This window comes from Mauremys reevesii, linkage group 8 (assembly GCF_016161935.1).
Source record: "Mauremys reevesii isolate NIE-2019 linkage group 8, ASM1616193v1, whole genome shotgun sequence".
NCBI lineage: Eukaryota > Metazoa > Chordata > Testudines > Geoemydidae > Mauremys > Mauremys reevesii.
The window spans coordinates 101,434,691-101,454,567 of NC_052630.1; the positions used below are offsets into that span (position 1 = coordinate 101,434,691).

The following is a 19,877-nucleotide window of genomic DNA, read 5'->3' on the forward strand; positions in this document are numbered from 1 at the left end:
GAATTAAATTCTCTCTCCACCAAAGAGCTTATCCACATTAGTGTGTCTTAACCCTGATCTGGAGGGACTGGCTTCAGAGGTGAGAAATGAATAAAAGCCTCCCTGGTCCATTCAGTGCCTGTCTTGTCTGCTGACATTATCAACAAGGGTGCCAAATATGGCACTGTGTTTTGTGCTGTGGACACATTTCCACTTGCAGTGGACTGAAACCACCAAATTCATTTCACAGGGGGGCACCAAATGCCATGTGAGGGTAAGTTACCTGAGCTGGATGTGAAACAGCAGCCTACAGGTGAAAGGCTGCATCTTGCAGTGAGAGCTCCTCCACCACCCCTCTGAAATGTTGTGGCTGAATGTAACTGTCACGGAGGTGAAGAACCCAGCACTGTCTGGTGGCAGGGGCGTTGCAGTTGGCTTCTAGTTTGGCCAGTGCATTTCATTCTTGCAGACTCCATCTTAATCTTCAGATCTCCTTAAAAACATTCCCCTCTAAAGCCTGTTATAAGCATGGCTTGCCAATCCCACCAATTATAGTATGTGGCAGGCAGGGGCTTATGATGATGTCTGACTAGGGACTAGACTTTCACAACCAAACAGCTTCCTTCCTTCTGGCCTCTGAGAGCATAACACGAGCTTTGGAATCTCACTGTTTTCTCTACATTTCAAGGCTCCTTCAGCCTCATACGCCATTCTTAGCCTGTACCTTAAATAACGGGGCCGTGTTTTATCTCCCATGCTTGTTCTCAATGGGCCTCCGTTCCTTGAGCTTTCAGGCTCTGATTCTTCTCGTTAAGAGGGTAATTGACATTAGAATACTTCATTCTGTACTTGTGATGCTTCCTTTTAAATGGCACGAAGCGCACTTCTGTGTGGCTAAGAAATAGCTTGTTTACACAAGAATACTAGCCTTGCTCCCTGTACAAACACTGGAATTACATATCTATTCCTATTAGGTCCAGATCCTGTAGGGCCCAGAATATAATTAAGACAGGTCACTTACAGAGTAACACTGAAGTTACTATCCCAAGTCTTTTATTTTGTAGGTATTAAAATGTTGATACATCTGGTCTCTGAAGTGTCTAATTCCCATGCAAGATACCTATCTATATCTTTATCTAATATTTGTAACTGTATGGGAGATTGTTTTCCCATCACCAAAGCGGAGTTCATATAGGGCACACCCATTAACTGGACTAGGAATTATCTATGCATATCCCCCGCTGGAAGATTAAACCCCTGGATGACAAGTTACAAAGAAGAGATATTGAAGACATTTCTAATAACCAAAAGATACCCCTCCTAACAGGTGTAGAGCCACAAAGAGCAGGAATTGGCTATATATGTAACAGAGTTGAATGAGAAAGGGGAACTTTCAATTTAAAAATCACACTTATTTGGGGGTGGAGGGTTATTACCTACTTTTGTTACAGATATGATTGGCCTAACTGAAAGAGTTTAGAGAAAAGTAATGTGTCTCTATTGCTTCCCCTAAGTTTGATTTCTTCTTGCATTCGGCAGCACATCATGTGTAGTAAATGTAACCGTTTATTCATTTAATTTCCACTTTTGTTTGTGTGGAACTTTTTTTTATAGGAAAATTTGATTGTAAACCCATGAAAAATTAGCCAGCAGGATTCAGTGGCAGGTCTGGTATGTGAAATGTTTAAATCTGGTTTAAATTGATTAGGTGTCAAGTTGATGGTGTCCCTTTATATATGAACTAAGATGTTAACCTAATAGGACCTAGTGTGCCATGTTCTATGTTTGACATGGGACAGTTGAGGACAACAGAAAAAGGTTAATGTGGGAAGGGAGCTGAATTGCTAATATGCTACACTGCCTGAGGGTCTACACTGAGAGGGGATCGATCTAAGTTACGCAACTTCAGCTACATGAATAATGTAGTTGACGTCGACGTACTTAGATTTACTTACCGCGGTGTCTTCACTGTGGTAAATCGATGGCTGATGCTCTCCCGTTGACTCCGCCTGCGCCTCTCGCCCTGGTGGAGTACTGGAGTCGACGGGAGAGTGCTTGGTGGTTGATTTATCGCGTCTAGACTAGATGCGATAAATCGACCCCTGCTGGATCGATCGATCGCTGCCTGTCCATGCAGCGGGTAATGTAAACAAGCCATGCTAGTGTTTTGTGAACATGTCTCCCTCTAGTGGCTAGCCTCAGTGACTAGAACAGCCTGCTGCCCACTAACAGATTTAGGGCCTGTCTACACTGCAGCCGGGGGTGGGGGGTGCGTATGAGTAGACATACTGTAGCTAGCTCGTGTACCCAATAGCAGTGAAAACAAGATGACACAGGCTTCAGCATAACCTGGACCAGGGGCAGCTCTAGACATTTCGCCGCCCCAAGCAGGGCGGCATGCTGTGGGGAGCGCTCTGCCGGTTGCCGGGAGGGTGGCAGGCGGCTCTGGTGGACCTCCCGCAGGCATGCCTGTTGAGGGCCCACTGGTCCCGTGGCTTTGGTGGACCACCGGAGCCGCGGGACCAGCGGACCCTACGCAGGCGTGTCTGCGGGAGGTCCACCGGAGCCGCCTGCCGCCCTCCTGGCGACCGGCAGAGCGCCCCCCCGTGGAATGCCGCCCCAAGCACGCGCTTGGCGTGCTGGGGCCTGGAGCCGCCCCTGACTGGGCAAGCCTGCCCAGAAGCCTGGCTAATTACCCGGGTGGCTAACCTGCACTGAAGTTCATGCTGCTGCAACGTCACTACCCCAGCACCTGAGCTAACTAGATTAAAGCTAGCTCGGGTATGTCTGCATGTGCTGCAGTGACACCTCATGACTGCACTGCAAACAAACCCTGGGAGCCTGAGCCAACTCCTGCTGAAGTCAAAGGGAATCTTTCCCTTGACTTCCCTAGGAGTCTGATCAAACCTTTACTCCTTTAGCTCAAATGGTGTGTGTTACAGGAGTGCCCTATAAAAGAGAGATGTCTCGGCATGTCTAACTAGTTAATAGGTAGGGTGCCAGTGAATGACACGCAAGAATATGCAGCAGATTTGCACAGCAAATGGCTTCCGGTGTGCAGCTTTTTATATGAGCTTTCCACAATGGAAGGTTTTGATGATGAAGGTCCTGCATTTAATCCCCATTGACAACCCGGGCTCTACCGATGACATCTGCTAATGTAAGAGGCAACTTAGAACGCCGAACTCAGGTCTTGGCAGGTAAGTAGAAGTGGAAATGATTCTCTTTTCTTTTGCCTTTATCATGTCCTGCTCCCGAAGACCCAAAAGCCAACCGTGACAAGGGCATTTTGTGTTTGACTTTTAAAGGGAATGTTAAAAATGAATTAGGCTTCCACCAGATGTGTATTTGACATTTGTCAGGACTAAAGGTGGTGATCCCTGATCACTCTAAATTGATCAGATGGCAGCTTATTTCTAAGAAGCTCACATTAGACTGCTTCTCTCTATCCTTAAATTAATGTTCTTTGCTGTTACAGAAAGAACATAGGGGTGGAGGAATGGAATAAAACAAGTTTATGCTTAGATGTCTGAGCCTTGAGCTAAGGTTAGAGAAAAACCTGGGATTACAAAGCCAGAGATGAACCATGTACTCATGGAAACAAAAAACAATGTGTATGTAAAGGATGAATAGTTCACACACCACTCGTATTAACTGCAAATGATCACCCATCCTCCTCTAAACCTGCTCCTAGAGGAGATCTTACCACAGCATCCTGCAGGCTCAGTACTGCCCAGGAGACATCCTGTGGGCATCTGTTCAGCCTTTCTGTGGAGCCTCCACCATTCATCCCTTTATCCTCTCAGCCAGTTCCAGGAAGGAAGAGGTCCAGCTTATGACTCCAGATTTCAGGTTGGCCCATTTTACCCAAACCTGTGCTCCAGCACCACAGCAAGTCAGAGGAATCTGACACCTCAGTTTGTAAAACTATCCAGAATAAATGATATAATATGTGTGTGAGCTAAATATTATTTCCCAGTTCTTGCTCGCCTCTGACACCCTCATTGGATGGAGCATGCCTATCGAATTGTGTTGGAAATGTTAGAAGCAGAGTATGTATGTTTCTGTGTATTGGAGATGAGCAAAACCCAGGGGTGGCTTTGGTCTTGTAAGATGAACAGTAAGGTGGTTCAGAGCCACATTTTATTATATGTGAGCTCCCAAAGTTTGCTGGCAGAGGGAGTTGTTAAATGGTCCTGATTATGGAACGAGGAGGTGCTTGGTCTGACTTGGGGCTCTGGAGGTGGTGTTTGGATCTGGATTAGACTTTAAAGCATGAGTGCAAGATACCAGGGCTTGGGGTTGGTTTTCAATTTGAGGTTTTTGATGTTGCCAAAATCTCATGATGTTTCCGGCCAAAGCAATGGAAATTGTGCAAAATCAGATTATTGTATGGGTTTTCTGCCATCCTGAATTGTAGAAATCTCCCAAGACCATCTGTTCTCACAAGATTTTCTCAATCATGGACTGAAATCTCACTAGAATGGCTGTTCTCATGCGATTGCAACCATTTTTCTGTGTTCAAACCAGCCCTGCATTACAGGCTCCTTTTGGTTTTGGAACCAAACTGGTACCAGAGTCATAGGGGCAAGTTCAGATCTAGGGATTCAAATCCAAACTCCTCTGTGGGATGTGGGATTCTGCATTGGGTCCGTGTGTACAACTGTAGACATACAAAGTGTTGAACTAGCTACATATTTCAGTGCGCTCATTAGCTGTTCATGCCTGAATCAAGCTAGGTGGTGTCAGCCAGGTTGCTTCACAGTTCTCTGCATAAGCATCATGATTTCATTGTTGTCTCCTAGGTGAACAGCAGTAACAGGGGCCTTTGGGAGTTATTTCACTTTGACAGTCTGTACTCCATCCCATCTCCCAGAAACTGAGTGCAATTCAAGAAATAGATTTCCTAGTCATTAAAATCTCTTCTCCCCCCTGTTAAGTAGCTAACCATTGCCCAGGATAGGCCTGGTCTTTCAATACAAAATACTTTCTAAGGTGCCCTTGACCTATATCCCACTTCAAACGGTGTCAGTTTCTCAAATTTAAAAAAAAAAATACCTGTAAAAGTTGACCCAGAGGTACATTCAGTGTCAATGTGATCCAGGCAATCGGCCTGTGCTGAACAGTCAAACCTGATGTCTTCCTAGACAATCAGGAGTTGAAGGGAGGTCAAATGACCATATGCTTTTTCTCCTTGATTTCTATTAAGATCTCCTAACTGAACTTCATTGAGGGACCAATATGATTGCTCCCCTCTGCCAACATGCTCCTGAAACACCCCTCATCCTACAACATCCCTCCTATGCCAGGAGGGTGCTGTGCCAGTAGGCAGTGTCCCTTCAACAGAGGAACCTGAGTGGTGCAAAGGGGCTGTAATCAATTTGTCAATCTGACCCTAATCATCATCAACATCTTGTCAGGGAGGCGAGTAGTACTACCATTTAACAGATGGGGAAACCGAGTCACAATAGTTAAAGCCAGTCTTTTCACCCATGAGTGTCTGAGGTTAGGATCCTAAATGGTAGGAGGCCTGATGTTCGGAGGTACTAATTACCCACAACTCCCATTGACGTCAAAGGGAGCTGTACATGGTCATCATCTCTGAAAATCAGGACACCTTTCGCAGTGCCTACATCTGGATTTAGAGGCCTAAATTTAAGTATTCATGTTCAACCATTCTGGTCTTTAGGACTTGCCTTGATGAGTGAGAGACTGACAGAGCTGTGACTAGAACCCAGGAGTCCTATATCCCAGTCCCATAGTCTACCACCGGGACAACACTCCCCCTCTGAAGCGTGACCTCAGTTGGTTTGGTGCAGTGTATAATTTTTAAAATGTTGCCAGTATGAATGTCCTCATGGCTTGCTGCAGTCAGTCACCCCATTTAGGAAACCTCAGGAGTAAATTTTATTTTCTGTGCCATTGGGAGTCGATTTGATCTAGTGCAGGTTAGTTCAGGGGAGTGTGATTTTCTGTGTGATCATGTATAAGTCACACCAAATGCTCTCCGTACCTCAGTTTTCCCCCCTGTAAAATGGGGATAACACCCACTTTGTGCAAAGCTGAGAAATCCTTGGTTGCCAGGTACTGGGGAACTGTTTATTATATCAGAGGCTTGATGATGAGGTGATGATGATGAAATCTGCCTGCAATTACCTGCTCTTCTTTTCCTTTCAGCACTGCCACTCAATCATGCCGTGTTGCAAAGCCATGGAGAATCTGTCTTACTAGCCCTTATATCCCTCAGTCAGGGAGACCTGATCCACCCCTGCCAGGATCGTCATCCATTTCCATGTATTTTAAATCCCCTTAACATGCAGAAGTGGGAATGTTCCTAGATTATTTTTCCTCCCTCGAAACCAAATGTCTGGGTTTTTTTTTTTTTGTTTGTTTTAAAAAAAAACAACCAGAAAAAAAAAAAACCCAAACAGTGGGGATCTGGCCATTAGCAAGGAAAACAGTTTAGGAAAGAAGCGAAATAAAAATGCAATCAATTATCTATCACTGTACCCAGGTGTGTGGTTGCAGTCAATTTTCAAAGTCATAGAGAATTGTAGATGAGAAAAGGGAAGCTGTTGATGGCAAATTGCAAGTGTTAGGGGAAGGAGGAGGGGGGAAAGGATAGAGAGAGCACAGAGAGAGAGAGAGATTAATTTCCCTCTTGAGTGAGAAGTGTGTTTGAGACAGACAGATGGGCTGTAAATACTCCATACCAAGGACAGGAGCTGAGACAAGAGACAGCCTGGTGATTGAAGTGTGACTGTGATTGAGGTAGTACATTTCCTGGCCAAGGTGACTGGTTTTGTTCTGGGGGGAGAACTCGAGACGAGGATGCTACACTTCCCATCAACCTGGATCAGGGATGCATATTTAGACCTCATAAGTGATATCCAGGTCCCTGCGGGGTCTTCCTTAAGGGTCAAATTCACTGCCTGCCTTGTAAGAGAAGTCTGAAGGGAAAGAAAGAAAGAAAGACTCTTCTTTCCCCGTTAAAATTATTGAGCTGTCTACAAGTGGTGAGCTAGGGTACCATGTGACCGGCAGTTAATCACATTGCTGTGAAATGTGACTGCTGCTGATAATAGGATCTTCCCTTCAGTAGAATTTCTGCTTCAGAAGTAGTGATTTTCACAAAGAAAGGCGGTTGAGGGAGATATCATTTCAGATCTAAGAAAGCCTGTGTACATTTTCTTTAGGGAGAAAACCTTTTTCCTTCTATGTTCGTCATCCGTAATCTTTTTTTATTCTTCTCTCTGCTCAAACTCACTGAGTGCAAATGTAACACTGCTCCGTTCTGCCTGGTAGCTGATTAGTTCCCATTTAGTCATAAAGTTAACCAACCCTGCTCCACTCAATTAATCCCTAGAAGCTTTAATTTATTGATGCCCTGGTCTATGCAAGCGGTCGAAAAGATGGATACTTGACTTCAAAATGAACTAGTCTGTCTTTCCTCCAAGATGCACAAGCATGATGGGAGGATGCAGCAAACAAGCATTATGAAATCCTTCCACACTGTCCAAGACAACAGCAGTTCAAAGGCATTTTGGGGCTTGCCTGAGAAATGGTGCAACAAACAGAACAGATCAGGCTTCCATGACAATTGGGAAATGGGTGTACTGGAGTGGGTTGGTCTCTCTCTTCTATTTTTAATCAAATATGTACATTGCAGGTCATTCTCAGAGGCATAGACAGGGCACCTTTCCGCCTCTTTTCAAATCTCATCCGCAAACATCCCTTAACTCCTTGCCTGGATCCCTTAATTTCTCACTCTGTCTCTTTTGAGCGTCCTGAAAGAATCCTGTGGTTTATTAACCGTGCAACTGATCCAAAGCCCAGGGAAAGCAGTGGGCTTTGGCTCAAGCCCTGTTAGAACACGGTGCATGAGTTGTAATGAGGTTGAATAACGGGGGTGGGAAATCACCCAAGAACTGAATTTGACACTGGGAGCGGAGCTGGGATTTTGTTTTTACGATTCAAGCAAATATTTGTCAAAATATTTTCACACTATTCCCCTAGCCCCGCTCATCATACAATGTTTTTTGTGTTGAGGGGTTTTATACTGCCACCCTTAATTGGCAGTTTGTGAGGCTATGAGTACCACAGGGAAACTGTGGTCTTATGGACTGAGCACAAGACAGCAAGTTAGGAAACTTTCTTGCTCTTATTGGATCTTTCACTGACTTGCTCTGTGACACTGGGCAAGTCACTTACGCTCTCAGTGCCTCAGTTATGTCATCTGTATAATGGGGATGATAATTCTTACTGGCCTCTTTAAGTTAGCAGATAAAAACCAAGTATTTTATTATCCACTATTGTTATCTGCAGTGAATTCTCTACAATTTATACCACATGCTGTCCTGCATTATTTAATTCTATAGCTTATTTATTTGAAAGACGCTAGGGCGAAATTTGACTGTTGAATCCACACTGTGATACTCTGTTCTCCTCTGTATATGTGGCACTCCCATTTGATCACAGATGGCTTTCTGGGCATCCACGAAGGAAGACAATAAAAGCAGAATCAGGATCCACTATACGGATCTGAACAGAAACATTTGCCTTGTACTTCTATTGTATTGGCCTTGATTGCCTCACAGCTGCTCACAAGATCTTCTAACTCTCTGTGTAATATTTCCTCGGGATAAAGGAATGGGCTTTTTATGTAGGAGAGCCCATTTCATACTGAAGAACTTCTGCTTATCCTCAATGTAAGTCTCTGCTTAGAGAGGCAAGAGCCTGTCTGTTCTAGCCAGGTGTGCTCAACACTGGTACCTGCCCTGGAGAGCTGGGAGCTGACACTGATCACTATCCCTGACAGATGCCGTCACCTACAATTCAGACTCCATCCAGCTGCTGCTCTTGCAGGCCACTGCATCTAGGCTGAAGGGCCCAATTTGAATGCAATTCAAGATGCCTAGTTCTGCACCATTTCCAGCCTCTCAGCTTCGTTCTTTGTCCTCTGTTCCTCTACACTACAGCTCTGCTTGCATATGCTTTTTCCTTCCCCTTGATTGCTTGTTTTGCACTTCCTTTATTTGCCCACACTGGCTCGCTTTCCCAGGCAGCATATTTATTGCTAGCTAGCGCACACAAGTGCTTGGACGTACTTTCAATTATCTTGGAACAATTTCTATTTACTCTGTTTTTACCTTTCTCCCCTTCAATTTCACCCACCACCTCCTGCATTCTCTCTGAGCATGTTCTACTGAAATACACCCTTTTCCTATTTCTCTTCGCTCCCTCCCTTTATTTTTTACATCGCACTTTAGTTTTAATGAAGAAGCCTCAATAAATTCTGGCTGCTGTGGCTCAGATGCTGCCGTATGTATACCTGTGCAGGGAGAGGACCCAGGTTCTACCCAAAAAGCACATGAATACTCCCCTACCAAGTCCACAACTATATTTGGGTTTATATACCCAGTGAGCCATGGTCAAAGCAAGCTTCTCCACGCCACGGTTTTCCCCTTTCTGGGTCCTATACCAATATGTTTTCACTCCAAGCTATTTCTCCATTAGCACTTGACTGACACTGTTCCTTAAGCTGATGGAGAGCATTGGTTGGTCTGGACAATCGGTGAGACTGGAACCTTTGATAAGGGTCACCCCTACTTATAATTTTGGTGCCACTGAGTTTTTGGTCTCCTTTTGTATTCCCAAGTGTATAATTTTCCTTAGGAACTAGCCCATGCACAGGATTCCTTCCTCCTGTTGGCTAATCTCTCCATGCTATGGCTACTCAGAAAGTTCTAAAGGGTGTCTACTTTTATCCCAATTCTTTGTTATTTCTCCCTTGCATTTTAGGGCTCAGCAAAGAGAGGGATAGTGGGTAGGAAAGGGAAGTGGTGGATTCTCCATCTCTTGATGTCTTCAGCTCATGACTGCATGCCTTTCTGTATGATACGCTTTAGTCACACACCTGTTCTTGGGCTCAATGTAGGAGTAATTGGGTGACATTCTAAGGCTTCCATTATACACTAGATCCAATGGTCCTTTCTGGCTTTTAATCTATGACTCTACAAAAACCATCAGTGCTCAGGAGATGAGAGATTGTTTCCTCTGGGGGAATTTACTCAGCTAAAGAGCTTGTCTCATTCTGAGGGCAGGGGGCATCAGGGCTGGTACAGAGACTGTTCCAGCGGGGTACTGCATCCATGAATCACAATGCCTCACAGAGCCCCCACCACATCAGTGTATGACAACTCCTCGGCAACTCCAGATTGTCCAGGATGAGGGTTGATTTAGTTGGTGAGGAGCCCTTAGTGTCAGCAGGGCTGTGGAAGCAACATCTTGACAGCAGGGGTGAATATCAACATCAAGTGAAAAGGGGCTGGCGGTGTCTGAGACTGGGAGGGAATGAAAACTGTTCCTGGATGAACATGAGGCAGGAACAGGTTGTCTGGAAAGCTCCATTTCTTCTCTGCGTCACCCTGACTCCATTATTAGCACAGGATAATGTCTGAGGAGGAGCGGGATGTTACATACTCCTCCTTTGGCTTGTATCGACTTATTGCTCACTTCCACCTCATCCTGCAGTTCTGCTGGCCTTGGTGGGCCCAGGGTGTGTGGGCTAGAGACTGAGGCCTTAGCCATTTGCCTTCATGTGTTTTGGGTGTCACGTACTCACTGGGCATTGACCTAATGGAGGGCTAGAAAATACCAGCGAGCGTTGGGATATGTTGATATTTTTAACTCCATGTAAGTTATTATCGACATTATAAATAACGACAGTTTGCCTCCCAGCCCCTGTGCTCCATTCTTCCCTGCTAATTGCAGTGCTTAGATTTCAATGAGCTCATTATGTTTTGTCAATATTCAGCTTTCTGGGTCGCTCACTTCAGGGAGACCGGGGACTCGAACGGGAGCTAGAGATTGGAGATGCCAGGCTCCTAGGGATCTTAGTTAGCAATGCCCCCACGCTCTGATTATTCAGCACCCCGCCTTTTCTAATGAATTGTAGAGACCTCAGAGGCATGCTATGCCAAGGAAACTGGGCTCTCCCTCTGGGCCTGATCCTGTGCAGTGCTGAGCAGTTTCTTCTCCACTGACTCCCACCCCAGCACCTCTCAGAATCAGCCCCACTCCTTTTTCCTCCACCTCTTCCACCCCCTTCAGACTCATTACCCTTTTCAAAGGGGTGTGTTTGAAAGGGCGCCAGTCAGCTCTGGCAGCTCCCAATGGAGTCGGTTTGTTCGTGTGTGTGTTTGAGCTACCTTTGAAAAGCAAGGCGGAGTGCAACCGATATCTGAATTAGTTGGAGAAGGCAGAACGGATTTCAGATGAAAGCAGTCCGACTCGGCACTGCCGGGTGTGGGCTCGGTTAGTCAGTCCAAGGAGAGCCTCTTTCTGTGATTGAGGACAGCACTTTCCAAGAGAAGTTTAATTTTAAATTGTAGGTCATCTTAGTGGATGGAGAGGTAGGAACGGGCATCCCGCTGGTCTCATTGGCGCAAGGGGTGTGAGAACAAACCACATCTCCCCTTCTAGCTATTCCTCCAACACAGGGTAGTCCCCAGTAGGCATAGAGCCACCTCCTCCACCCTTGGATGAAGCATGCTCTGGTGGTTCCCTGGAGATGCTGCCAAGCTGGTGGAGTCTGGGGCAGGCCTCATGGCTGAGCCAAAGCAAAACCAGCCCCAAGAGCAGGACGCTGTAGCCAGGCTCCCTGATGCTTGCCCACAAAACCCTGCTTCTCCCCTGTGGGGGCATCTGAGGATCTGGACCAAAGACTCTAAGCTGCCAGTTTGAAACAAGTTTGTGAAAATTTTTCCCATTCTGGGGGCCATGCAGCAAAAAGAGTTTGTTAGTCTCAGTCCAGTTCCCAGTGGATCGGCGTCCTTGCTACAAAACCACTGCTGGTACCTTACAAATGTCTTCCTGGCAGTAGAAGAGGCCCCAAGGACTGAGCTATCCTGTAGAGGAGGTCCCTCCGGGCCAGTGTTTGAGGCACAGTGAGGGGGCAGAGTATGAAAGCCTGCACTGCCGTTGAACTTGCTTGGTTGATAAATAGAGGGAAATCAGCTCCCTGGCATCATTATTAGGAGCAGTTATTTATATTCCCACAGCACCTTGGGCCTCAGTCATTGATCAGGACCCCATTGTACTATACAAAGACCTTATATTCTAAGTATAAGACAAGCGAAAACAGATAGATACCGACAGAGGGGGAGTACAAGGAAACAATGAGACAATATTAATAACCATGATAGACCATGGTCTGGGCACACCCGTGTCCAACTTTCCACCAAAATTCATTAACTCCAAAAAGCATTCTTTAAAAGAAACACAGTATTTATGTCCCAGCTGCCTCTTCTCCGCTGGAATCTTGCATCCAGCACTTTTCGTTCAGTCTGAACTCCCAATCCATTGCGTAGGAGTTACTCACAAGTAAGGGTTAATAACAGGGCTCATAGTTAGAAAGGACAACGTGGAGGTAAGATCATTTTTACGGTAAAGCCATAAATGAGACGCTGGATAATGACGAGTTACCAGAGAAGCCTCTGAAAAAAATTCCAGAGGCTACAGATTGTGTTGGTTTAGAGACATCTTAGTACAAATGCCCTGTTCACAAGGGCATACGCGGACTTTAAAGCCATCCCATCGGTTAATGCAGATGTCTGCTAATACCCAGAATAGCTGATTGCATTAGAAACTCCTCTTTAGGTTAAAAGGACCTGATTCTCCTCTGACTGCCACCAGTTTTACATTGGTGTAATGCCACTCCCTTCAATGGAGATATTCCTGGTTTTTACTGGTGTAAATGAGAGAACTCAGCCCACAGTCTCTAGATCTGACGTTTTGTAAGGCCACATCCCTGTCTGAGTTAAATGCTCTGTGGGAAATAGCAGAGTCGCAGGCATTCACAGCCTCCTAACCTTGGAGAGAGAAAGGTATAGTCCCAATGCTGCCAACTCCCCTCCCCGGGGGGTATGCCATAAAACTAGAGACTGGCTTTGGCAAATAGCTTTCAGGAGGCTTTTAGCATGAGCTTTGTGATTGCAATCAGAGGAGAAGGCAGAGCAGTACTATTTGTGGAGGGATATATACAATATAAAATCACCTTATCGCTGCATTACAGCTTGCATGTAAAACAAAAAAGGAAAATCAAAGGTTTCAGAAAATGCTAAATTTATCTGGAAATGGGAATTGTCATATAAAGTGAGGCAATTTCTGTGGGGAAAAATGGATTTGTAAAATGTTTTTACCCTTCCCTCACTCAGGCAAACTCCCAGTGGCTTCTGTGCTAGTAATAACACCCATGATTTGCTTCTCCACTTCCCCAGTGTAATCTGGAGTAACTCCACTGAAATCGGTAGTGTTACACGGTTGTAAATCACTCTGTCTGGAGTGCCTTTGCTTTGAGGCTGACAGTCCATTGCCCTGCCCCCTGTGCTGTCATTTATACCCGTGCAGAGAGGATGTAAAGTGCTGCTGAATCATAATCACTGGCAACGGTGGAAGGACTGTACAAGACGCAGCTCAGCGGAGAATCCAGCCCGTTGTCCGTGCTGCCTGTCATCCCGCAGGATCTCGGAGCACTTCCGGAACTATACACAAAGATCCCTTTTATCCATCACTGAAATGCAGCCACCTCTTGGCTGGAATGTGGCAACAGTGATTGGCTTGAAGGTTTACATGTCATTCCCCCCCGACATCCATCTAATTTTATCCTTTCCTCTTTAACAGCCCCTGGAAGCTTCGTTTTCCCAAGACGTTGATAGAATCACTGCGATGGGTCCCACGTAATAATTATTTAACGTTTTTTAAAGAAAAAGGAATTAGTCATTAGGTTTTTTTATGTGTTTGTCTTTTAACATGCATTTTATTACATTGGCTTTGCTTCCATTCTTTCGTGCAGTACAGTGAGCAGTTTGATGGTGGGGACCAAGTCAGAGATATATCCCCTGCCTTGCCACTGCCAACATTGAGCCAGCCTGAGGCCTCCCCCCAATCTGCTCGCGTGGGGACAGCCTGAGCCCCCCCAGCACCTGTCCACGTGGGGATGCCCCACTCGCCTGCATGGGGCCAACTGAAGGACCCCCCTCTTGTGGCCTGTTTGCCCAGGGTCGGCCCGAGCCCTCTTGATGCCCACCTAGGGCCGGTCCAAGGACCCCGCTGCCCGAGACCGGCCTGAGGCCCCACTCTAATTCCTGATCTCGGGGCCGGCCCAAGATTCCTTGCCGCAAGCCCGTGCAGGGCTGGCCGTGGCCCAGCCCCAGCCGCTCTCCCAAGCCCTCCCTCCCGTGCAGGGCTGATGTTGCTGCTTGGCCTTCCCTGCCCCCCTGCATGTTTCTCTGCACCCCTCTGGGAGTCGCACCCCACTTTTTTTGGCAAAACTGGGCATTTGTCCCTTTTGCTCTTGCCAACTGATGCTCAATGGAACCTTTCCACTGATGCTCAGTTAGTAAATGGGACAAATGCCCAGTTTTGCCAAAAAAAAGTCAGGACGGCCGGGACAGGGCTTTTAAAAGGGACTGTTCTGGCCAAAACAGGACATATGGTCACCCTAAACTGAGGAGACAATGGTAATGAGATTGTTTTTCCCATTTTTTTTATTTCTTCCCCCACAAAATAAAGTTTTCTTTCCCCTTTTTTCTCATCTTTATGGCCGACTGCTCCAGCCTCTTCATAAAACCTTCAATCTTTTCAAAAGGCGGCTTGTTTTAATTGAAAATTTGCAATCAATTTATTTCTTCTCCCCGTCCAAACAGACTCATTTGCAGTAAATAACCTGTAGCCAGGGTTTCTGCACTAAAGAAAGAAATAAATCCGAATTTGCTGTATCATGCCTAATTTCTGGGCTTTAAATCACGGCGTTTTGTACTGTGCTCCACCAAAATGGTGGACACACTGAAGCATGATTATTACTTAGAGGCTGTAAGTCGTGTTAAAGATACAGCATCCTTTTCCTCTGAAGAAACGCTCTGAAAGGTGAATGCTGCTGGCAGCTGCTGGTTCCGGAGGACAAACTCGCTTCCTGTGGTTTTTGCCCACTGCAAGTGCTGATGTGACCTTGGTGCTGAAGGCCAGTTCCAAAACCCCTTTAAGTCAGTAGGAACCTTTCCATTGACTTTGATGGATTTTGGATCAGAGCCTTAAATAGTAAACTTCTCATGGCTTAACCCAGCAAATGACCGTTTCTCTGTATCCTTTTCAGGTCTGTGGCACCAGGCTGATTTTATTGAGGCAATTTCATAGATTAATGGATTTTAAGGCCAAATGGGACCATTATGATCGTATAGTTTCTCCTCCTGCATAACACAGGCCATAGGGCTTTGCTATATTAATTCCTGCTTCAAGTCCAATAGCTCTGGTTGAACTAGAGCACAATTTTTTAGAAAAATATTTAATCTTGATTTTAAAATTTCCCATGATGGAGAATCGGCCAGAATCCTAGGTAAATTGTTCCAATGGTTAATTACCCTCACTGTGAAAACTCAGGGCCTTATTTCTAGTCTGAATTTGTCTAGCATCAACTTCCAGCCATTGGATGTTGTTGTATTAGGGTTGTCAGCCCTCCAGGATTGCCCTGGAGTCTCCAGGAATTAAAGATTAAGATTTAATTAAAGATTATGTTGTGTGATGAAACCTTTAGGAATATGTCCAACCAAAGTTGGCAACCCTAATCTTCAATGGAGTGAAAACCTTCTTTATTATCAAATTCACGTTTCCTATACAGGGTCTTAGAGACGGTGACCAAGTCCACCCCTTGACCACCTGTCTGTTATGCTAAATAATGATAAAACTAATTACTAGCTCTTACATAGTTTTTTTTATCAGTAGATCTCAAAGCACTTTACAAAGGAGGTCAGTATCATTATCCCCATTTTACAGATGGAGAAATTTAGCTCGTTAAGTCGATCATTTTAAGGCAGGTTTTCCCAACCCTTTAATCATTCTCATGGCTCTTAGAATCATAGAATCCTAGGACTGGAAGAGACTTCAAGAGGTCATCTAGTCCAGTCCCCTGCACTCATGGCAGGACTAAGTATTATCTAGACCATTCCTGACAGGTCCTTGTCTAACCTACTCTTAAAAATCTCCAATGATGGAGATTCCACAACCTCCCTAGGCAATTTATTCCAGTGCTTAACCTCCCTGACAGGAAGTATTTCCTAATGTCCAACCTAAACCTCCCTTGCTGCAACTTAAACCCGTTGCCTCTTGTCCTGTCCTCAGAGGTTAAGAACAACAATTCTTCTCCCTCCTTGTAACAATCTTTTATGTACTTGAAAACTGTTATCTTGTCCCCTCTCAGTCTTCTCTTTTCCAGATTAAACAAACCCAATGTTTTCAATCTTCCCTCACAGGTCGTCTCTGAATCCCTCCAGTTTATCAGCATTTTTTTTGAATAGTGGGCACCAGAACTGGACTCAGTAGTTGTCTTCCACTCTTTCAAATGAAAGCTTTAAAGCCAGGCTGCTCAGAGTCACACACAAAGGCAGGAGAGAGGGCACTGGGAGCCTTCTGCATTGTCATATGCACTTAGGCCAGGGTATCCATGGTCCCGGTGTTTGCACTTGAGCACAAGATGCAGAGAAATAACAGGGAGCTTAGCTGGGCCCCACCCTGGATGGAGTTCTGAGGCAGGCACTGTGTGGGAAGCGTGACCTCGAAATGGTCTGAGATTAATTTTGGTTAAAGAGACTAAATCCCTGTCCTTGCAGATCGTGCTTCGTCCTGGGCCGAGGAGGCATTCTGATTGCCTCTGCACTGCCGAGGAAGTGCATCTGGGCACTGTCACTAACGCCCCGCACCTTCACACCTGCACTCCCCTGCCCCAAGCATCCCTTAGCCACCATCACCACAGCTGGCACTCGAAGAAAGAACTTAGCCTGGAAAATGATGGGTGAGTTTCAGATGGTTCAGTGGTGGTTCTCGTGGACACACTCCCAACCCTATTAAGGATCTGAAGGCTCTCATTGACATCAGCAGTCTTTAGATCAAGCCTTTAATCCCTTTTCTTGCTCCATTCCTAAACTTCCAATTCCCAATACTGACTCTCCAACAGATTCCTTATCATAAGGGGACAGTGAGGCAAGCCATATGCCTAGTATTCTCTCTTCTGCGGGTCCTACCCTGTTGCTGGCTCAGAGGCTACCCAGAATGCAGTCAACAATTCAGGATTTATCATCCTCCCTAAACCAATTCATTTGTTCCTAATAGCCACAATTGCTTGGATCATTGTGCATCTCAATCTCTCTCCTATTTTTAGCTTGAAAACTAAATGTATCCAAGAGGCCTTTTAAAAATACCTCCTCCCCTCTCTCTCTCTCTCTCTCTCTTCTTATTTTTCTTGGGCTCACTCTTGTCAGTGCTAGTAATTATTCCCTGTCCCGAAACACAAGCTGCAGGGAAGGAAAGAAAGAGTTAATTGCTTCCTGCATTCCACAGTGCCCAATTATGACCTTTGACTCTTTGATCTCCTAGCGATTCTGAGCTGTGAAATTATTTCAAACATCTTTTTGGTGTGTTGGCCAGTAGCAGTGGTTCTGCTGTCAAGCATGCAGCTGATTTCACTTGGACTACAATGAGCATTATTTGTCAAACACAAGTGAGGAATGTCTAACAAGAATAGCTAGAAATGCAGTAGCATACTGCAAAGTGTGTAAGGTGTAATCAGAGATGGACCAATTGCATCTTGAAAAAGTTCAAAATGTGATTTTCCCATTGGTGTTCATTTGCTGCTCTGTACTTTGGGATTCCACTTGGAGCTGGAAATTGTTGTTCCATTCTTCTTGCGTTTCCAACCTAACTGGAAGTAGGAAATAAAACAACTGTTAAAGCCTCCAGTTTTCTTGCCACTCCTTCCCCAGTGTATTTAAGAACACTGGTCATGAAGAGAAGAAAATTGCCAAAGTTGAATTTTCACATAAACTGCTTACTCCCCCGACCCGTCTTTCTGTGTATCAAACAAAATCAGCTCTGTAATTTTCATTAACTGTGTGAAGGGCCGAGGTCAGCTATCCCACAAGGGTTTCTTTCCAGATTTGGAAAGTGATATGAATTAAACAATACAAAGATCGGAAACATTTCAAATAACTGGAATGGACTTACCCTAGTATCTCCTGGTGCTGTATAAGAACATATTCCCAGAGTTTAATGTGAGTTCATCTCCTCAGCCTGTGTACAGTGGGCCAAATTCATTCTTGGTGTCACTAATGAAGGTGCAGTGTTCTGGTTTTAGCCAGCTTGCTTAAAACTAGAATGTGTATTGGTTTCCAGAGGGAAGCTGGAGCAACATGCATTATAACAAATTAAAATTCAATGGTGCTAATACTCACCCTCTTTTTATGGTGGTTAATATGCAGTTGAAGGTGTGGTTCCTACCTGGGTCCCTCAGATAAACCTCCCTGAGGAACCTGCACGCAAGACGGAGGAAACGTTTTCTCGTTTGTTCTGATACTGTAGGCCTTATTAGCATTGATAATAAGGCCCCTTTATGCCATCCGGACAGTGTATAGGAGCCTTAAACTGATCAGAAATAAAACTGGATGATATTTTTCATCAACCAATAGTCAATTAACTTAAAAGTGCAATTTTTGAGGTACTGAAATTGGTCACAAATTCGGTGAATAATTTCAGCTGAAAAATTTTGGAAATGTTGAAACGTTTTGTTTGCACTTTTTCAAAACCCAACATTTTTGATAAATTGTTTCAAAACAATATTTTTTAAGCTAAATGTTATTTATGAATCAACAGGCAAAAACCTCAACCAAAAAAAATGTTTTTTTTGTTTCAGTGAGAAAAATGAAAAACAAAACAAAAAAAATCCAATTTCAGGTTGAAACAAATGATTCTTTTTTCGCATTTTTCAGTTCAACCACCAAACTGAAAAAAACAATTGTTTGCTCAGCTTTGGGTGTAAATATAACTTACGTAGTCAGATCAGTTTAAAAGGGCATTAGTGTTTATGAGAAATCAGGTCCTGTGTATATAGAGTATTTCTGCAAAATCATTCTCCTTTCGATCAATCACATGTGGAGTCAGATATCAAACTATCTAGTCACCCTGTTGTGCATCCAGTATTATTGTGGCTGTATTTGCATTTATTTATTTACATACTGATTTAGGCATTACTCACTTGCTTTATGTACATGGTAACGATTCTGTAATTCATAATCACTAGGGATTTTCCTTAGGAGAAAAATGCATGTTATTGGATTGTGCATAATTCCTGCCTATATGCTGAGAAGACAAAGGTCAGCCAGGAATCGCTGAGGAAACACATCTGAGGAATAACAAAGAAGAACCAAATTTGCATTTCTGTTGTGTTTTCATGAGCCTCTGTGCTTTCAGGCCCTGGCTGGAACCAGAGACAGAGGACATGGAAATATACCTATTGTGATATCATGTGTTGGAATACTGGGAGACAACCAGCTCTTCTGATATGTCCAGACGGACCAGATGCAGGAAGTTCATAGATTCATATAATTTAAAGCTAGATGGGACCATTATGATCATCTAGTCTGACCTCCTGCATAATAACACAGGCCAGAGAACCTTACCCAGTAATTCCCACATCTCATGGCTGAGGTTGACCATATCTCTTAGAGAGACATCCAGCCATGGTTTAAAGTGCCATAACTCTGACCAAAAAGCCTGTTTGAGATATGCAGACCCAGGAGGTTCAGATATTCAATCATCTGAGGCTTTCAGGGTGCTTTCCCAACCTAAGGACCCAGGCCTGTTCCCACTGATCAATGGGAGTTTTGCCATAAGCATCAATGGGAAGAAGCTAGGCCTCAAAACCTCTGACCTTTTAGCAAGTTACCCCATTGCTAATGATTTCTGTGTATCAGATTTAAATATATTTCCGGATAGACTAGAACATACATAAGCCTATGATCAGCCACAGTTTTTATGCGTCCCAGAAGTAGCTTTTTGCGAGGAAGGATGTG

General features: G+C 44.7%; 1 protein-coding gene and 1 long non-coding RNA gene across 3 annotated transcripts in view; one reads left to right on the plus strand and one right to left on the minus strand.

Moving 5' to 3' along the window:
* The window catches only part of LOC120371080 (BEN domain-containing protein 5), a 1,353,498-nt gene that overhangs the window by 1,304,318 nt on the left and 29,303 nt on the right, over positions 1–19,877 (plus strand). The gene's annotated exons all lie outside the window — the stretch shown is intronic.
* On the minus strand, positions 17,497–19,271 carry LOC120371086. Its single transcript, XR_005584136.1, has 3 exons — positions 19,061–19,271; positions 18,261–18,338; positions 17,497–17,731 (listed from the first exon to the last, which is right to left on the minus strand). It is a non-coding gene; the product is annotated as an uncharacterized LOC120371086 (long non-coding RNA).